Source organism: Erpetoichthys calabaricus, chromosome 14, assembly GCF_900747795.2.
Source record: "Erpetoichthys calabaricus chromosome 14, fErpCal1.3, whole genome shotgun sequence".
NCBI lineage: Eukaryota > Metazoa > Chordata > Cladistia > Polypteriformes > Polypteridae > Erpetoichthys > Erpetoichthys calabaricus.
The window spans coordinates 5065897-5083980 of NC_041407.2; the positions used below are offsets into that span (position 1 = coordinate 5065897).

General features: G+C 39.2%; 1 protein-coding gene across 1 annotated transcript in view; it reads left to right on the forward strand.

Moving 5' to 3' along the window:
- Window positions 1-18084, forward strand: part of sap30bp (SAP30 binding protein) — a 67812-nt gene that overhangs the window by 15897 nt on the left and 33831 nt on the right. The window lies entirely within an intron of this gene.

The window sequence follows — 18084 nt, forward strand, 5'->3', positions numbered from 1 at the left end:
CCAAGAGAGATACCCATGCCTGGGGCCGGAAATAAAAGACAAAGAGTAGATGACAAAGTAGAATGTCGTAGAGGATTCAAAAATGTTGGCGCAGTACACATGCAGAGCAGGTTAGAGATAATGGAATTACGAAAATTCGAAAGTCTCAATAAACTGATAGTAAAGATTGCATTAGCGCAAACAAACGGAAATTATTACTCGGTGAAATAACGGAATATATGGACATAGGTGATATGACAGAAGTATGTAGTTATTGTTCGGCTTTAAACTTTAAGTCGGAGACTTGTAGATCATCTAATTCGTGTTGCCATCAGGGAAAAGTAGTGTTTCTTCCCAATGAAGAGGCGTATCCGCGAGAATTAAAAGATTTTGTTGTTTGGTGAAAGTGAAATCCACGTACGCGATCGGCAGAGACTGAAGTGGCTGGTGCGTAGTGCAGGCCAGGGGGTTGGCGAGCAAACCTTTTTGAAAGTTTTTTTGATCAAAATCTTAAAACTTGTGTATTTGGTTTAATTTATTATTCAGTTTTTTGATTGGCGATTGTCTTATAACAAGGACCACTAAATCACGAAGACAGTTCTTTTATGAACATTTCAGATTGTGGGGGTATTGAAGCCTGAACCACTGTATGGCTGTGGTCTCATGCCTTGTGTGACGTGTTTCTGAAATCGCTGGTTGTTACCTCCCCACTGTGGATTTTCTTGGCATTTCTAGACTAAAATGTAAAACGATTCAAATCTTTTTCTCTCTTCACTTCTCTTTCCACTTCCAAACTAGTTGAGTCAATCCAAACCCAGGCTAATAGATTTCATACTTCTACTCTGTTGTTGTAAACTGGTGAATTTGTCCAGGTGGGTTTTGTTTAATTTGGTTGTTTCTCCGCTGTTAAGGAATGAGGATAATGAACATTTTTAATGTATGTTTCTATTAATGTTGTGTTTTTATTATTTGAGGGTTGCCCAATCAAATTCCACAATTTTGTTATAGTAAAAGAGTAAAGGCTATAAACTAAAACTAAAAGGCATTGATGTGTTGCGATGTTATTGATTTTCGGGTTTGTCAGTTTGAATTCTCAACCAGTGTGAATTTTACATGTTGAAAGTTTATTGTGGTTTTTGCTGCCATCTTGTGAAACAGAAAAGTATTGCAGTCTAATCCACTTAAATATTTTCTAAATCCTTGGAAATATCTCAGGGGTGTCGAACTCTGGTCCTGGTGGGCCGTAGTGCCTGCAGGTTTTCACTCTTAACCCTTTTCCTAATCAGCCAGCAGTTTTCACTGCTAATTAACTCTTTTCCCCTTCATTTTCATAGCCCTGTTTTAAGGATTTAGTCCTCTGAATTGATTCGTTTCTTCATTAAATGGCAGCCAAACGGAAATGAAATTTGAAACGAACCAACAGATGACCAGCTAATGTGGAACGTCAAACTCCAGCCAATTTCACTCCAACCAGTTTCTTAGTGAGAAGACGATTCTTGCTGTTAATTGAAGACGTTATTGAATATCGTGAGCTGTTGCAGCTCTTGTTCTTCCACAGCAGACTGTTGATTTTATTGTTTTTTGTTTTTTTTCTAAGACCACCATCAAGATGTTTTGGTGACCTGAGCAGACCAACGTGATTGAGACCTTCACCTTTCTTTATTTTCAGGTTGGCTGGTCATGTGGCGGCTTGTTTTGTGTCTCATTATCGTTAGGCTGCTCATTAAGGAAAAAGAAACAACTAAGGGGTCTGAGTCACGTCAAATTAAAACTGAGGCAAAGCAAGTTAATCAGCAGCAAAAACAGCTCTCTAATAAGATGGTTAGGATGAAAACCTGCAGCCACTGCGGCTCTCCAGGACCGGAGTTGGACACCCCTGATATAGTTAGAACAGGACCCTCCGGGCTCTTTTATGACATTTTTTTCCTGTTAATCTAATGTGTTTAAAACAGAATAAAGTTATGGGCAGTTGTGAAGAATATAAAAGTGATATATATATACTTTGTCGTATATGAAGTATAGGGAAAGCATTGGAATTGTCCAAAAATTCGATTTCAAGATTTTGATGAATCTCGATGTTTTAGTCTTCCCTGAGTCCGAAGATACCATTTTTAGAATTGTGTGTGTGTGTGTGTGTAAACACGATAACTCGAAAGACAAAATTTCGCTGACCGAAGTGAAAGCTTATTCCAGTATTGGGTACAAAGTGTAGATTTGTATCAACTTTTGAGCTATTTCCATTAACCGGAAGTGGTACTTTACCTGAAATGTTTCCCCAAAAATATAGAAAATTTGGTGCTTTACCATAATATGATGTGAAATTATCACATTCTACGCCTTTTTTTTGTCGTCTTGCATTTTTTCGAAAAACGAAAGGATTTAGAGAGAATTGCAATTTTCAGTTTGACGTTCAAATGGTAATACATACATATTGGAGAACGTTTTTGCCTTACGGAAACAAAATTTTGTGTACAAGTATTACATTACACAAACTAATGTAATAGTTGAAACTTTTGACCCACTTCCGCTTACAGAAAGTGGTAATTTACCTGAAGTGTTCGCCAAAATAAAATTATCAGGGAAATTTTTTTTATTCATGTCCGATTTATTCAACTTTTGTAATAATTGTTCAATATATTATTAATTTTGATTTGTTGTTGATGGTTATTTAATGTACATAAGGTTAGATTGTTTTAAATGTGCTTTTTTATAAATAAATTAGAGATTGCGCCAAAGTGCTGTACAAAAAAGCATTAAACACAATACAAACAATGATGCAAATGCCGATTAATAAAACAACCAGTTGTAATATCCACCACAATCCCATCATACACTGAAAGACAGAAGAAAACAAGTAGGTCTTAAGCCGACTTTTAAAACCCTCGATCGAGGATGAAGACCTGATGTGCAGAGGTAAGTCATTCCAAAGCCGTGGAGCAACAACTGAAAAAGCTCAGTCTCCCCTCGACTTCAGCCGACATCTCGGCACTACAAGGAGCGGTTGTCCAGATGACCTCAGTGCTCTTGGTGGCACATGGGGGTGAAGGAGGTCACAGATATATTTTGGAGCGAGACCATGCAAGTCTTTAAAAACAAACAAACAAGTTTTTAGAATCAATGAGACACCTCACCGGTAGCCAGTGGAGAGAGGGGCTAAAATGGGGAAGATGTGATCCCGTTTTCTCGACCCAATCAAAAATCTCGCCGCCGCGTTCTGAACCAGCTGAAGGTGTGACAGAGCAGATTTTGGCAGACCCACATATAAGGAATTACAATAAACAAGGCGAGATGTAATAAAGGCGTGAACGACTGTTTCCAAGTCCTTCTGTGATAGAAAGGATTTTAGTTTAGAAATTTGCCTCAGTTGGTAAAAACTGGACTTTACTACCATGGAGATTTGTTTTTCAAAACTTAATGATTTGACTCAAAGATGATACTTCGGTTTCTGACATCATTATGAATCATTGCTGCCAAAGGTCCTAACTACATGCCGATTTCAACTGCAGATGTGGTAGGACCAAAAATAACGACTTCTGTTTTATTTTCGTTTAATTGCAAGAAATTTTGTGCCATCCAACATTTAATATCCTCAAAGCATTTCAACGGCTTTCTTACAGATGAAGTGATGTCAGAACTAGCTTTGAGGTACAGCTGCATAATATATATATAAATATAAAAATAGAATCCTTGTCTTGCAGTTTACTCCTCAAATATCCATCCCCATATCTGAGTATATGAGAAAGTCGAGGGGACAACACTCCCGATTTTTTTTTTTAACCCCATCTTACATACCTGATGCCAAGATGCCCAGACCCTTTTTAAAAAAAGGTCACACAGAAATAAATCAGAGCTACAATAAATAACCTTACACTCACAACTTCAGAAATGTTTGGTGGGGAAACGGAGAACTAAAGGATGATTCATTCTCGAGGTCACGGCGAAAAGGTCAATTTCAAAGAGGAAGGAATTTTCAAAGCGCTCTCAGAGGACTGTCCTGAGCAAATATGTGGAGCAAAAAAAAGTAGACGTGTTCCTACTTGGGTTATTTTCAGCCGAGTAATTCAATTTATAGACACTTGACACAGGGGCAGGAAACCAGACCCAAGTTTCTGACTTACTGTATTGTTCAGATTTTTTACCAATTTTGTGTCGCACTACGTTTTTTTCTTTTTTTCTTTGAAAAAGGCTTAGTATATTTAACAATATATTAAGGTGTCAAATTTCTTAGTCCATATAAATGTTTCATCCTGCCTAAGCGTTTTAATTGTCGAGCTTGTAATTTTAGTGGCGCAATAATAGCACAAAGACATGAGTATACCCTGTCGTGCAGATGGGTGGTAGTAATGCCAGCTCCCATGATATGCATACCGGAAGACAATAAGGGTAATTGTTTGTGAAGTACACAGTGATTCAAGAATGGGATAGGCCAACAATGGTATATCACACCAAAGGAGCTAAACTGTAAAGAGTTTGTCATCATGAATTTGCTAACGCTGCTACTTACTCATAAGATGTGTGCAGCCAAGGGTGAGACCAGTGGAATGTTGACTTGGCTGCTTTCTGGGATAATCATCATCATGCTTGCAGACAAGTCACAAAGATACTTAATTGTCAACTTTTAGATTTATAATTTGTATAGGAGAACTTCAGCCATCTGCACATTTACTAAAAAGACTTTTCATTGGCTGTAAATGACTTGCCTACTGTGTTTTAAGTATTTGCTGTTTAGGCGGCACCTTCATCATGTGTGTGGTGGGTTTTTTCTTTTTCTTCCTTTCTCCCCTGTAGCACCTTCTTTGTCATGTTTTCCAGCCAAAGTATTACAGAGCAGTTCAAAGCTACTCTGCAGTGCCGTGATCAGCGACTAAAACGGGCTTACTGCGAGACGCCGCTCCTCCTTACCTAAAATAACGTTACCTCAAAGTTTCAATTATAATAGAATGTAAAGATAAAGTATTCACCTTGTTAAATTGTGACACATTTTACTGTTCCAGCATGGGAATATGTTTTATTGAACAGCCCCTACTGGAGTTTGTTTCAAGTCAAAATTGAGTTATTGTTTGGGCATCGGGAACCCTTCAGAAATGTTCCCATCTTAAGTAATGGTAAGTTTTTAACAGGATGTTTAATAACGGGCACAGTCAAAGTTGCAAATGTAAAATGAATGCAGCTATTATATTATACAGGGAGATTCACTCGAAAGAGGCCCCGAATATTCTGTAATAACTCTGGCTAGGAGGAAGCAATCTGAACGAAACAACGTGCAATATGCTCCTCTATATATGGAGCTTTGAACAAGCTGTGATGCCCCTGCGTTGGAGCGATGAGGCGGGCGCCAGACAGCCATTGCGACATTTAACCAACGTTTTCAACTTCTGGGTGCATACCGCCCATACCCCTTCACTCAGTCACTCGATTTCTCATCAAGATGGTGGTTTACAGTATTGAGCAGCTCGTCTTCATGGTGTGAACCTATTGGGTCATTTTAAGTGATGTCAGAATCAACTGGATGGTTGCGAGTTACTTACTTCCAGCAAGATGGAGCAACAATGTGTCGCACATCGGCAAGGAGCGTGGCAGATATTGAGCCCTTTTTTTGGCAACCGGGTCATTTCAAAGGGATTTTGGCCACCATGGTCACCGGATATGACACCACCAGACTTCTTCCTTTGGGGTCTGCTCAAAGGAAAAGTCTATCGTAACAAGCCTCGCACTGTAGAAGATTTGAAGGAAAACATCCAACGTGAAATTGCTGCTTTTAACACCCCTACCCAGAGACGCTTGCTGATACGTTCAGGAACATGGAGCGAAATGTCGAACTGTGTCTGGCAGAAAATGGAAACCACTTCCAGCGTCGCATGGAATGCAGTCGATTTACACCTACGTCAAGGTATAGAGCGGATTTTCTTCTGGTTCAGATTGCTTCATCCTAACGGGAGTTACAGCAGAATATTCAGGGCCTGTTTTGGGTGAAGCTCCCTGTACATGATGTCCGTTTCGTTTTTATTTTTTTGGTTGTTGGTGGAGGACACCATCCCCTCACAGCACTTCTCATGTTCAAATTGCAGGTAGGATGTTTTCAGTCGAGGTTCTAAAATTCCCCCCCACTTGCTCACTGTGTTGGGGGGAGTCTGCTTTCCTTTTCCAGGGCATAAACCTGCAGTTAAGTTTTGATGTTTGTGACTACTAGGGTTGCGCGGTATACCTGAGCTGGAAACAAAAAAGCTGAGGGGTTACGATTAGCCCTTTTTCAGATGGACATTTTTGATATTGGGACAATTGGGCGTATCTTTTTTGAACTTTTTCTTTAAAAGCACATTTTATCCTGACCGTTTTGGTGGATCTTTGTGTTCACCCTCTCTGGACAGACTGGACATTCCGGCCTGCTTTCCTGGCCAGTTTGAAGGCCTCCCACCACTTTGGCCGCTACACTTCCCAAGAGTATTCCAGTTACCTTCCCAAAATGTGTACGTTAGGTTAACTGGCTCTGAGGCCAGGGATCTGCACTGGTAATCAGAAGGTTGCCAGTTCGAATCCCGTAAATGCCAACAGGGACTCTGCTCTATTGGGCCCTTAACCTGCAATTGCTGAGCGCTTTGAGTAGTGAGAAAAGCGTTATATAAATGCAAAGAATTATTATTATTATAATTAGCATTTCTAAACTTGGCCCCTGTTAGATGTTTGAGCACGCTTTAGTTTTGTGCAGCACTAGGATTTTCTAGTATTTGCTTAACAGTATTTTACCAATAAAAGGTAAGGAGTAAACGACTGGATAATTTACACGTCTGTTATGCTATGCAAGTAACCTTAAATTTTTTTTCCTGAACATTTTAATGTTGTTTGCTGTTCTTCAGTGTTTTATAAAAGCAGGGGCCACCCATTGTGGCATTTTATCAGAAATTTTGACATCTCTACTCTTCACAGAATCATGAGATCACTGCACAGCATACGGGTTAAGGAGCATTAAACAAACAAACAAACAAATCCTTTTTGGATGTAGTATTCCTTTAAATTTATTTTATATTTTACCATCTTTAAAACTAAATGTTTACTACTATCCATTTTATAATAGAGTCAAGGTGCATTGGTAGTTATTTGCTTTGTGGTTAAGTGCTTTTCATCATAAATCTGTTATTCCACTGAATTTGTTTATTTGAGATCAGTGGGCCACACGATTTGAACGCGCTTTTCCTCTGTTTTTGGGTGGGACTGTTTTTTCAACTTTTATTATTGTGCACTGCCATCCTAATCTTGCCGGTGCACCCCTTGGTTACGGCGGCTTTAGGATTTCCACGTCCTGCCACTTTTCCTGCAATTTGTTTTCTACTTCTGGCTGCTGTTCCAACGCATCGTAAATCTTTCTGTTTGCAAACGGCCCTCGGTGAGATGCAGCATTGCAGTGATCACCAGTGGCCCTGACAATTTTCGATAATTGCAACTTAGAAATGTAAGCCCCCATTTAAGTGTTAGGCATTTTTTTTTTTCCTTACCCATTCCATGTCAGAATCTGCATAGTAGCTTTTTTTCATATTTGGTCAAAATTGACCTTTGTGTGCCTGACATGGGAACTTGTGGTGACTTCCATATGCATCTACAAGCCCAGGTTCCTGATATTGTTGATAATCTGTACACGTCTTGTCACATTCGGACTCTCTTGACTCCATGCAGACTTCCCACTGGAATAATATTTTGATAAATTTCTGTAGAAAGCTGCAGGGACCAGCTGGAGTGTAGTTTTATGTGCTTTACTAGCTAGCTGTCCCTCGCAGCTCCGCCCGCATAGTAGTTAAACAGGAGAAACTTTAAAAATCAATAAACAAAATAATTTGTATTGAAGAATTTATAACTTGATAGCTTTGGTAGCCGAGGGCCTCTTGATGTACAATATTTTTGGGTTTGCTATCAGGGGTGAGAATGTAGCTGTGATCTCTTTGGCAAAAATGTAAAAAGTTGGCAAGGTATCTCTGGCCAACCGGAAGGCAGGTTTGCTCCAACGTCAAATGTTGCCACTGTTCAGAGGGGACAGCGTCCACCGTGTGGGGAGAAGAGCACGTGGCCGTGATATCTCTGGCAATCCGCAGCTACCCTCTAAAACACATGTAGCTCTGATCTCTGTCTCTCTCTCTCTCTCTCTCTCAAAAACCACAAACGTTACTCCTTAATCTGTAGATGTTTTCTGAACAGACAGGTATCGCTAGCTAATCAGAGGCAAGGTGCGCTCCAACAGGTGGCGAGAGGTAGAGTGACTCGAATCGAGGCTGGCGCGTGAGTATGGAGGACCTCGCCCTGCTCCCTACTCCTGAGGTCCCGCCTCCCCTCAGCCCACAACCTCTCTCTCTCGGATTCGCACAAATAAATCCGTGCCAAAAACCGAACTATGATGCTTAGCGCAATGAGAGAAGTCGCAAAATCAACCGGAATGTTCAAGCAAGTTCTAGAAACAAACCCAATCTAAATCCGTTAAGTAGTGTTCTCATGAAGAAACAGACGAGACGTTTTGGATTAGATATAGATATACAGTGCATCCAGAAAGTATTCACAGCGCATCACTTTTTCCACATTTTGTTATGTCACAGCCTTTTTCCAAAATAGATTAAATTCATTTTTTTCCTCAGAATTCTACACACAACACCCCATAATGACAACGTGAAAAAAGTTTACTTGAGGTTTTTGCAAATTTATTAAAAATAAAAAAACTGAGAAATCCCATGTCCATAAGTATTCACAGCCTTTGCTTAATACTTTGTTGATGCCCCTTTGGCAGCAATTACAGCCTCAAGTCTTTTTGAATATGATGCCACAAGCTTGGCACACCTATCCTTGGCCAGTTTCGCCCATTCCTCTTTGCAGCACCTCTCAAGCTCCATCAGGTTGGATGGGAAGCGTCGGTGCACAGCCATTTTAAGATCTCTCCAGAGATGTTCAATCAGATTTAAGTCTGGGCTCTGGCTGGGCCACTCAAGGACATTCACAGAGTTGTCCTGAAGCCACTCCTTTGATATCTTGGCTGTGTGTTTAGGGTCGTTGTCCTGCTGAAAGATGAACCGTCGCCCCAGTCTGAGGTCAAGAGCGCTCTGGAGCAGGTTTTCATCCAGGATGTCTCTGTACATTGCTGCAGTCATCTTTCCCTTTATCCTGACCAATCTCCCAGTTCCTGCTGCTGAAAAACATCCCCACAGCATGATGCTGCCACCACCACGCTTCACTGTAGGGATGGTATTAGCCTGGTGATGAGCGGTGCCAGGTTTCCTCCAAACGTGACGCCTGGCATTTACACCAAAGAGTTCAATCTTTGTCTCATCAGACCAGAGAATTTTCTTTCTCGTGGTCCGAGAGTCCTTCAGGTGCCTTTTAGCAAACTCCAGGCGGGCTGCCATGTGCCTTTCACTAAGGAGTGGCTTCCGTCTGGCCACTCTACCATACAGGCCTGATTGGTGGATTGCTGCAGAAATGGTTGTCCTTCTGGAAGGTTCTCCTCTCTCCACAGAGGACCTCTGGAACTCTGACAGAGTGACCATCGGGTTCTTGGTCACCTACCCGATTAAGGCCCTTCTCCCCCGATCGCTCAGTTTAGATGGCCGGCCAGCTCTAGGAAGAGTCCTGGTGGTTTCGAACTTCTTCCACTTACGGATGATGGAGGCCACTGTGCTCATTGGGACCTTCAAAGCAGCAGAATATTCCCCAGATTTGTGCCTCGAGACAATCCTGTCTTAGAGGTCTACAGACAATTCCTTTGACTTCATGCTTGGTTTGTGCTCAGACATGAACTGTCAACTGTGGGACCTTCTATAAACAGGTGTGTGCCTTTCCAAATCATGTCCAGTCAACTGAATTTACCACAGGTGGACTCCAATGAAGCTGCAGAAACATCTCAAGGATGATCAGGGGAAACAGGATACACTGGAGTTCAATTTCGAGCTTCATGGCAAAGGCTGTGAATACTTATGTACATGTGCTTTCTCGATTTTTTTTATTTTTAATAAATTTGCAAAAATCTTAAACTTTTTTCACATTGTCATTATGGGGTGTTGTGTATAGAATTCTGAGGAAAAAAATGAATTTAATCCATTTTGGAATAAGGCTGTAACATAACAAAATGTGGAAAAAGTGATGAAGCGCTGTGAATACTTTCTGGATGCACTGTAGATATAATAGAGAGAGACACAGGGAGGGGGAATAACTCATTCACTACAGCTTTATTACTGGCAAATATAAAGAAATAAAAAAATGAATGAAATGAAAATACAGTGGAACCTCGGTTTGCAAGTAACTTAGTTTACGAGTGTTTTGCAAGATGAGCAAAAATTTGTAATTTTGACTTGATAAACGAGCGAGGTCTTGCATTGCGAGTAGTATGTATACGCTTTGTCTGCTGAGCGTCATGTGATCACAACTGAGCTGATGGTTTTCTCTCTCTCTCTCTCTCGCCGCGGGATTGTGGGTAATCATCTCCTATTCTCCATTTGAGTCGGCGTGCCTCTCATATTGTCCATACGAGAGTATACTGTTTACTGCAGCATTAGCATTGTGACTGTGTGTGTGTGTGTGTGTGCGCGCTCGCGTGTGAGTCCCTGTCTTGCACCCTAAAACACGAAGCTGAGTCTCCGTACTTTAGCAACACCAGCTTTATTCAGCTTGAAACAGCAACAGCGCGGTTATTTATTGTAGCGGGATCTGCCGCTCTCATATACACAGACGCAAGCAGGGCCCTGCGCATTTATATTGTTCCTTGTATCACCCATCGACGGCAGGCGCTTATAGCATGTCCGCGATCTTTTCGGATTCGCTTTTACAGCGAACTGCTACAGTGCTGGGAGACTGCGATTGCTTTGGGACGCTCTTCCGCGTGTCGTCCCGTTGGGTGCAATCCCACAAGAGTTTAGAAACTCACTCACACTAGCCATGATTCTTTTCAAAGGTAAAGTGCAGGTTCATTTGTTTTATGTATTTTTACTTTCTATTTTGTATTAATCATTTTTATATGAATAGTTTTGGGTTGTGGAACGAATCATCTGAGTTTCCATTATTTCTTATGGGGAAATTCACTTTGATATACGAGTGCTTTGGACTACGAGCACGTTTCCGGAACGAATTATGCTCGCAAACCGAGGTTCCACTGTAAGTCTCTTTAAATTGTATATCGCGGTGGGTGAGTGAAGTGAGCAGAGGGCAGTGCCCACTATTGTATGTATATATGTATAGAGAGATAGAGATGTGCGTTGAGTCATTTGCCTACAGTTGCTACAGCCTGTTCTGCACTATCCTTTTCGGTGATTTTGTATTTTGTTGTAAATCTATGAAATTATTTACGATTAAACGGGCACTTGGAAGAATGAATTCAGTAGTTTAGGTCGTCTGTGGTTATGTGTGCTGCTTACTTATGTGTGCCACTCTGCTTTGTTTGCCATCTAAGGCACAAATTATAAATCAATACAATCTGTTTGTTCCCATTGACAAATATGTGTAAGAAATAAGCGGTTCATAATCCAAGACCTTAAAAAGCAGTAATGTGAGATATCTAGGTATTGCTCATTTTGTTAGCTTATTTCGTATCCAGCATTAGTCTTTACTTGGAGTAATGGTGATAATAATAATGAGTTATAATGGTGCTGGAAGTTTGTTGCAGACTCTTACAACACTTTTATTTGACCTTCTTCTTCATTTGCCCCTTAAATGCGTTCATTCATTTTCTGAACCAGTTTATTTCAGGATATGGCCACCAGTCCTTAATGCACATCCCCTTGAATCCGACTGGTGTCTGGGAGAACATACGGTACTTTATAACACTGAAAGGTCTTTTTTTTTTTTTTTGTATCTTTTAATGGTTGCATTAAAGTGATTCAGTTTCACTGTCTGTCTGAATTGCATTTTAATATCTACAGTAAATTTAAAAGAGTCTGACTGATTCAACTGATTGTGTTTGTGCCGCCCACATGGCTAAGCCCAGCTTATTTAGAGAAGATAAGAGTTTGCATTAATTTGTGTAGTTTTGTGTTCAGTCACTTCCCGTGTGCTTCTGTTTGTGGAGGTTATCTTCTATTCTAAACAAAAAGTGCCCAGTGACTCCTGGGGCATTCCAAGGGAGCCTGAGGCAATCTTTGAAATGCAGTCCTCCCACAGTGACCTTGGACTGCTCTTTTATCACCTCTCAGTGGGATGTACCTGGCGGAACTTCCATGGAAGAGGTCATTAGGCTTTCTCGTAAATGTCTAAACTCCTCCTCCTGACTCCTGTTGTTTGCATGGGATTTCTCAGTTTTTTTTTTGTTTTTTTTTAATAAATTTGCAAAAAACTTCAAACTTTTTTCCCGTTGTCATTATGGGGTGTTGTGTGTAGAATTCTGAGGAAAAAAATGAATTGAATCCATTTTGGAATAAGGCTGTAACATAACAAAATGTGGAAAAAGTGATGTGCTGTGAATACTTTCCGGATGCACTGTAAATGGATAATGGAGAGCAGCTACCTCATTGCACTCTAGAGATATGCAGAAGAAGCTCAGAAGGCAGCATCATCTTCTAATAAGTGAGGTGCAGTCCTTGGACTCCACTACTGTGCATCTTCATGCCATCTTGATACTCTCTTCATGAAAATCTCAATATAGGAATAGCTGACCCTTGCTAGATTTATGAGATTGCTCCCTTATGCCCATTTTTTTTCAGTCTTAATCTTTATTTATCTGGTTTGTACAATGCTATATACCGTATACGCTGCCATTATTTATTATATTGTGTAAGTGCCTTGAGCATGGGAAAGGCACTATATGAATAAAATGTATTATTATTATTATTATTATTATTATTATTTTGAACAGGATTACCAAGAATGAGAGGATCACTCTTCCTTCACCGATCCTTGACTCAGGATCCTGTATTTCCTCCGCCCTTCTCATGAGACATATTGTAAAGTTGAGCTGCCTTTATGCTGACAAACCACATGTAGGGAAGGACTGGTCAAGTCCCATTTAACATCCAGTATCTGGGGTTCATTTTGGGTCCATTTTAGTGGAACCATTAACAATCTATTGGACTTTGCTTCTCTGGTTTTCACTGTTGAGTAGGGCCGGGCCTCCACTCTCATACTATAGTCAGTCATTCATACACATATATATCTATAATAATAAAAGGCAAAGCCCTCACTGACTGACTGACTGACTCACTGACTCACTCATCACTAATTCTCCAACTTCCCGTGTAGGTGGAAGGCTGAAATTTGGCAGGCTCATTCCTTACAGCTTACTTACAAAAGTTAGGCAGGTTTCATTTCGAAATTCAAAGCGTAATGGTCATAACTGGAACATATTTTTTGTCCATACACTGTAATGGAGGAGGCGGAGTCACGTATCGCGTCATCACGCCTCCTACGTAATCACGTGAACTAAAAACAAGGAAGACATTTACAGCACGAGTCACACGCGGGAACGAAGGTAAATGACGTTAATTTTTGACTGTCTTTTAATACTGTGTAAGCATACATATTAACACATGTGCAATTAAACGTGTGCATTTACGGGGTGATTTCTCAGGCTTAAAAGCTCACCTTTTATCAAACGCGGGAACAAAGGTAACTGACGTTGTTCACTGTCTTTTAATACTGTGTAACCATACATATTAACACATGTGCAATTAAACGTGTGCATTTACGGGGTGATTTCTCAGGCTTAAAAGCTCGCCTTTTACTAAAAAGGTAAATGCAAAACTATTTTCAATCAGTTTATTGAAACACTCCCGTTAACGATTGCAATAACATATTCGCGAGATAAAAGAACGAAGTAGGGGGAAATGGAGGAACAGCCGCAAACAGCGAAGAGCAAAAAATTAATTAAAAAATTGAGAACGGAGCAAGTTAAGCATACAAGCATGTTCATAAGGGAAACAAAGCACGGTGTAAAACGTAAGTTTAAATTAAGTTTATAGAAACGCTCCCGCTGCGGATTGCAATAACATATTCGTGACATAAAAGTTTAATGAGAACACACGAGGTATAAACGAACCACACGCCGTGGCGCAACGTTAGGGGCAACAGTTTCAACCATTCTATGATCTACTTCTCGCAACTGAAAGACGGCACATGGCGGGTGTTAGCTGACTTGCTGACCGCAACATTAGGGGCTTCAACTCTGGCGCTGACGCCACATCTCGGTGCCAACACTTTCCAGACTCTACTTAAAAGACACGCCCTCCTCACTGGACAGTTAAAAAGACCAATCAAACTAACGATGACATCAAGTATTACCCAATCAAAAGTAGGAAAGGAGGCATCTTCATAAAATGCGTGTGTGATGATTTGCATGAGACGCTGCTTTAAAAAAAATGATAAAAAAAATACGGGAGAAATCCCGTCCAGTATTGATTCAAAACGGGACGCACAATTTCATTCTCAAATGCGGCACAATTCCGTATTTTAAAGGACGGGTGGCAACCCTACAGTGCCAGGTAACCACCCATACAATCAGATTGTGATTCAGACTAGGAATGCAATGAATGTAATTACCCCGATCTACATACAAGGCGAAAGTCTTGCAACATTCAAAGATGATGGTTTGGGATAAGTACACCATACAACATAAAAGAGCTTATGAAGCCTTGAACCGAAAAAAACAACATCTCAGAGATCGTAAAAAAAAAAATAGGAGGTAATGTCGTTTTACTCGCTGTAGATTTTATTCAAACATTACTAGTTATTCCACGAGGGAGACCAGCAGATGAACTCAACGCGTGTTTAAAATCCATGCTTCTCCCACGCTCGGTTATATGTTGCGTGTTCTCGGGTAGGTACACCAAAAAATGTATACATTTAAGCATGTAATGGACAAACAAAAAATGAGGTATACCCGAGGGCACTGCAGTAGTACTTAATCTAACTTTACTTCTTAAATGTTAATGTTTTACTGTTTAATAATTTATATGCTTCTTATATGTTGTTCAAATTCTTTTATCAAAATACCAGTGACAGCGCAATGCACGATAACATGGAGTGAATACACCATACGCATCCGCCCACGGCCGCCCTGGTGTGCGCAGATAGGAGTTGATTCTACAATAAAATAAAATAAACATAAAAAGAGTAATACAATCATCACCCATAAAGCGGATAGTAGACGTGACGTACTATATGTGTACCAGATTTCAAGTCAATAGGTGAAACGGTTTGCGAGCTACAGGTGATTTAAAATCCTGGACAGACACACAAATTGCCACGGTAGCAAATTACAGAAGAAGATTTTACTGTTTAATAATTTATATTTATATGAAATGTGCTTCTTATATATTACTTCATATTCTCATATGATAATGATGTTAATATTTATATTGATTTCTATGTTATTGAAACTGCATGTATGTGTGTATGTATGTATGTATATATATATATATATATATATATATATATATATATATATATATATATATATATATATATATATATATATATATATATATATATATATATATATATATATATATATATATATATATATATATATAATATACTAGGAAAATACCCGCGCTTCGCAGCAGAGAAGTAGTGTGTTAAAGAGGTTATGAAAAAAAAAGGAAACATTTTAAAAATAACGTAACATGATTGTCAATGTAATTGTGTTGTCATTGTTATAAGTGTTGCTGTCTTATATATATATATATATATATATATATATATATATATATATATATATATATATATATATATATATATATATATATAATATACACACACACATAAACATTTATATACATATATATACATATCTACATATACACATATCTACATATATATACACACATACATAAACACACACATAAGACTTATTGACTGAAACGGGCTTTCACGAAAACAGTTAGGGCTTTGCTACAGGATACACCCTCCACAAGTTAACCAAGTAAAAATAAAATATATATTTCTGTTTTATTTAAACCTTTTAAGTTCATATGCATAGCCCCATTTGGCTGTTTAATTTTTTTTTTCTTTCTTGAGTAATATTTAATCTCCTTAAAGAAAAAGAACATATCCATTTAACTTTTTTTGTATCTGTGTAGTAATATTTTAGTGTAAAACAATAACCAGTATTTAAACCTTTTATGTTACTTTATACATTTATTTTACACAATGTTGAAAAATTAATAAGAAAGCTACATATTTTGGCAGCTGCTGCTTTCATTTTCAATGAAATAAAAAAAGCTCTCCAAGAGAAAACGTCAATGAAGAAGAAACAGTTTGCACTATCTAAAAAGGAGAAACCCTCATTTATAAAAGTTTGCTGCAGATGACTTAACTGAAAATAAATGAATAGTTCCTATGTGTATAATACATATTTATCTATTTGACTTATGCCTTTATTCCACCAACTTACAACATCTGAAGTACAATTTGTTACATTACTTTTGTTTTTTGCAGCACAGGCAGGTGAAGTGACTTCCTCAGGGTCACACAGTGGTGTCAGTACCAGGATTTGAACTGACAAGCTCCGGGTTTGCTGAAATATTACTGAAGAAAGAAAAAAAACGAAAATGGGCAAATAGGGCTATGCATACAAATGTCCATCCATCCATTATCCAACCTGCCATATCCTAAATACAGGAGCCAATAAGTAGATATGTATATATACAGTATATGTGAATGTATGTATGTATATATCTATGTCATATATATGTAGATATGTAAATTTGTATATGTATATATATGTTTATGTGGATGTGTATATACGTATGTATATGTAGATATGTGTATATGTAGATATGTATATATATATGTTTATGTATATATATGTTTGTGTGTGTGTGTGTGTGCATATTATATATATATAAAAGACAGCAACACTCATAACAATGACAACACAATTACATTGACAATCATGTTACGTTATTTTTAAAATGTTTCCTTTTTTTTTCATAACCTCTTTAACACATTACTTCTCCGCTGCGAAGCGCGGGTATTTTGCTAGTATTAATATAATATAATATAAGCCCACCTTGGGGCACGCCATGCGCCAGCCACTTCGCATCTCTGCCGCTCGCATTGTCAAGGGGGTGGCTGAACGCTTGCTAGGGAGATGCGGACAGATCACCTGCTTACTTACTGCTCCTCCTGCCGTGCTGCATGTTCTGCTTGTCGCTCTGCGCGTCGATCATTTCAAAGCCTGTACAGCAGCTGTCCTTTTGTCTCACTGCTTTGTCTCGTGGGACGTCCGGGCTGATTGTTACTATCCTTATTTTCTGAATTTGTACATAGATTATTATTGTTCTCTTGTGCATCCTTTTTTCCCTTCTTTTCTCTCCAGCGCTTTTGTGTCTCTTTTCGACACGCTGCTCTTCTTTGCTTAGTCGTTGACGTGCCATCTAGAACGTATAACATTTTTAAGAGCTGGGAGCACATGACGCGTGTCTGCCAAAAGCATTCCAACAACTGCGAGGTTAGATGTCTGTGAACTTGTTTTAAATTGTTTGTACGTAGGGCATAACGTGCAAAAGTCACCATCTCACGGGTCTCGCTTCCTAGGGTTGTAATGTCTAGTCTCGTGTGACGTCAAAGTGTCTCTCCGAGATGATCACGTCTCGACCCAAGATTTTTTTTTTTTTATATTATATATTATATGAGTGTTTTAGAGTGTACCTGCTCTTTGGCAGAGAGATCACGGTCACATGCTTTTCTCCCCACGCACAAGATGCTCTCCCGTCAGAGCAGTGCCAACGTTTGACGTTGGAGAGTATCTGCCTTCCGCTTGGCCAGAGATACCTTGCCAACTTTTTACATTTTTGGCAAAGAGATCACAGCTACCTTCTCGCCCCTGATAGCAAACCAAAAATATTGTATATCAAGAGGCCCTCGGATACAAAAGCTATAAATATAAATTCTTAATACAACTTATTACATTTTATTTTTTGATTTTTGAAGTATCCTGTTAACTATTACTCGGGCAGAACCGTGGAGGACAGAATAAATGGATGTTTCTTTTTTTTTTTTTTTTTACTAATTGAAATTGTGAAAAGTGCACCGCTGAAGAATATTCTCACTTTACTGTTTTCATCGGATGTTGCGCGGTATTTTGCTGTGCGTTGAAGTCCACACTACAACAGCTTCAAATTCCGTATAGATTAATCGACCCTCGATGTG